Below are 4,044 nucleotides of genomic sequence, written 5' to 3' on the forward strand. Positions count from 1 at the left end.
CACCCTAATTGCACATTCTTCAAGACATATTCATTTCTTCTTTTGAATGTTCATGGGACATTCATTACTCTTCTCCAACACTACAGCTCAAAGGCATAGATTGTTCTTCTGTCATCCTCAGTCACTGTCCAAGTTGCAGATGCATATCAAATAACTGAAAAGTCTATGGTTTGTATAAGGCCACACCTTAGTCTTTAAATTGGCTTTGTTGCTTTTTCAAAGGGAAGAATTGCTGAAGAAACAGAAATGAACAGAAGATGTGAAAGGGCAGTTTAAGAAAACAAAGTATTATATTGAAATAAGAGCTCAAGTAGTGGAAAATATTTTTTTAAAAAGAGGTAAGAACTCACTCAGCATTTCTTAAGCTGAAAGAAAGAACTGAAAAACAAATTCAAGCCTGAGTTGCAATAATGAAGGATGCCATGGGGAAAATCCTGACTGATACAGGTATCAAAAGAAGATAGAAGGAATACACTGTGTTACTGTAGCCAAAGGAATTGGTAAACCTAGGACCATTTCAGAAAGTAGCACATGATCAAGAACCAGTAATAATGAAAGGAAAAGTTCAAGCTGAATTGAGGAGATTAGAATAAGGCTCTAGGAATTGATGGAACAACAATTGACCTTTTTAAAACAGGTTTAAAACAGATACATGTAGCCCGGACATGATCACCAGGCTGTGCCAAGGAATATAGAGGACAGCTACCTGGCCAACTATAAGTAAAAGATCCCTATTTGTTCCCATTCTCAGAAAAACTAATCAACAGAACGTGGAAGTTGCCAATTAATATAATTTATTTCACACACAAATAATATTGACGAAGTTTATTTAAAAATTACTAAAACAGTACATAGACAGAGAACTGCCAGAAATTTAAGCGTGAATTAGAAGAGGTCATGGCACTAGAGATAACATTGTGCATGTGAGATGGATCTTGGCTGAAAGCAGAGAACACCAGAAAGATGTCTATCTGTGTTTTATTGACTATGCAAAGGTATTTGACTATGTGCGTCATAACAAGTTATAGCTAACATTGAGAAGAATGGCAATACCAGAACACTTAACTGTATTCATGTGAAACTCATACCTAGACCAAGAAGCTGTCATCTAGGGTTTAAAATAAAGCAATATGTATATCAGGGCTGTATCCTTTCTCCATACACATTCAGTCTGTATGCTGAGCAAATTGTTCAAGAAGTTGGACTCCTAAGAAGAAGAATGTGACATCAAAATTGGAAGAAGATTCATCAACAACCTACATTATGCACATGACACAATCTTACTTGGCTTGAGAGCACAAGGAGAACTTGAAATGCTTGCTGCAAAAGATCAAAGACTACAACCTTCAATGTGGATTGTATCTCAATAGCAAGAAAATAAAAATCCTCACCGCTGGATTGATAGGCAACATCAGCTTGCTTGGACTCACAGTCAACATCTTTGGTAAGAGCAGTCAAGAAATGAAAAGACATTTGGAAAATCTACAGTCTGGGACTTCTCCAAAATGCTAGAGGAGTGATGTTATAGGCCTGTCTATTGTCAAAAAATTGATTCATGGAGGTGAGTTACTCCAGGTTCAAAACGTGACTAAGGGGCATAGTCTCGGGCATCTCATCAGTCTATTAGCCTAGTAAGTCTGTCTTTTTGAGTCTTGGTCCACATTTTATCCTACTTTGTCCAAGATCCCTTGTCTATGATCCCTTTTTAGAGTGGTCTGTAGAGGTGACTAGACATCAGTTCTAGTCTCAGAGCCATGGAAGTCCTTTGGAATAATCATTTCTATACAATTTTATCTTCACCTTCTTTGTTTTGTTGCAGACAGGAAGAGACCAATAGTTATGCCTTATATGGTTCTTTGCAAGCTGTTAAGGTCTCAGTCACTATTCCCCAAAATAGAATATAGAATATTGTCTTTGTGGTCTATTATTCAGTTATCTAGTATTTGACTTAAGCCTCTTGTTTAGTGTCAACAAGACCTCCTGGGGGGTCCTCTTGTATTTAAGCTGAGGCCCTCATCTACATTTCAGAACTGAGTGACAGTAGCAGGACTTTGTAAGAAGGGCACTCTTGTTTTGGGTTTTCAGTTGTGTGGAATGTTGGGGTTGTTTTCTTTGATTTAAGCCTCTTGTTTAGCATCAACAAGACCTCCTGGAGGACCATCAGGGCTGCACCCCTCTGGTCTCATATTATTATATTTTGGAGGAATATTATTCCAAGTTTTACAGCACTCTTCTCTCATTTTGCTGTACTGAGGTAATCTGTGTTTGCTGTAATGCTGAAGCTTGTGTCACTGGGGCGTCATATGCCATAATGGTTCCCCATGGTGCACAGTATTTGGTGGAGCTCTCAGTTTTAAGACAGGTTTGGAAGCAGATGTGGCATCCATTTCCTAAACTACATGCCTCTGCAAATGATGAATTTGGAGAAATGACAATACAGAAAGTTTTCAGGCCTTTTGTTTATAGGGTAGCTATGAGTCATGCTCAACTCAATAACAATCAACAACAAGTATTAGAAAGTGCTGATGGCTTACTGGTGAAGAGTGTGTGTTGACCAAACCAAAGGCACATGGTTTGTGTCTACCAGCTGTTCTAAGGGAAAAACATGCATAATCCACTCCTGTGCCATTTACTGCCTCTGAAAACTCACTGGAAGGTCAGCTATTGGTAAGTTCCAACTCGATGCTACATAACAACTGTATTGCTAAAAACGATAGTCCTAGTGGATTTCTTAAACCAGCAGATTTTTAAAAAAATCTACAGTTTAGGAGGCTAGAGGTTCAAATTCAATGTGTTAACTCTAGGTGAAATCCTACTCTCTCTGTCAGTTATCTCTCTAACTGTAGAGGAAAGTCTTTGTTTCCTCAGCATCTGTGGCTTTCCATTTCAAGGAGTTCTCCATGTGTCCTGAAGTTCCCAGGTGTCCAAGAGCTTCATGGCACAGGGATTTGTGTCCATAATTATGTATTATGTCCTCCACTCCAGTTAATTATTAGGTGATGGTGTCAAGGTCCTCCCCTCTCTCCTGGGTTCCTCCTCTTTTATTTCTAGTGAAATCAGAGGTATTATAGGTTACACTCTAGGAAAACTACCTTTACATCCCCTCACTGCTGTGATGGAAATAAGTGATGCTGCGTTCCATTTTTAATCCTCTTACAACCATTTTTTTTAGCAGATCTTGGGGAAATTGTGTCATAGTTTCCACATTATATTGCATGTATTGAGGTGGAAGAGAACACAATTCAGTTCATGGCTATGTTGCGCTGATTGACTTTGACATTCCCCAGGACTATGATCTCAAAGTCTAGAACCAGCAACTCATTCCTTCAAGGTGTTTAATGTTTAAGAAGCTTACATAGTGTTGTCCTTTGCCAGCTCTGCTAGGTACATGGATATGGTTACGGCATATATCAATATGAATGGAGAAATATGTATCATCTCCTAAACTTCTCGACATAGTCTTTTTTATCTGTTCATGTGTGTTCATATTCCTTGCATTGTTTCTATATCTATTTGTAGGTGAGCACATATTTTTGCTGGTATTGCTGGTATTGCTGGTATGTAACTGTTGTTGTTACGTGCCATTGAGTCAGAATCAACACATAGCTGACTTTCTGGCAGCTTTTCAAAGACTGTAAATCACATGAGAGGAAATTATCATTCTCTCATGGAGCAATTGGTGGATTCGAACCATGTGACTTTTGGGTTAACAAGGTAACACCATATCAATAGGCCACCAGAGCTCTCTTCCCTATGTATATAATAGTATTTACTTTTGTTAACTATTTTTCTTTAGTACCTCTCAGTGTTCTCTTTTTCATTAATGTTTATCATTCCCTTTTTTTAATTTAGTCTTTCGCTTCACTCATCTTAATATGTGTCTATTTTTTTCCTAATTTTTACTCCAGTCAACACTCTTGGCACCAGTAGCCAGGAAATTAAAAGGTGCATTGCCTTGGGGAAATCTGCTGTTAGGGACCTCTCCAAAGTACTGAAGAGCAATGGTGTCTCTCTGGAGACTTAGGTGTGTCTGATTCAGGCCAT

This window comes from Elephantulus edwardii, unplaced genomic scaffold (assembly GCF_000299155.1).
Source record: "Elephantulus edwardii isolate Elephantulus edwardi_28Jun2011 unplaced genomic scaffold, EleEdw1.0 scaffold00042, whole genome shotgun sequence".
NCBI lineage: Eukaryota > Metazoa > Chordata > Mammalia > Macroscelidea > Macroscelididae > Elephantulus > Elephantulus edwardii.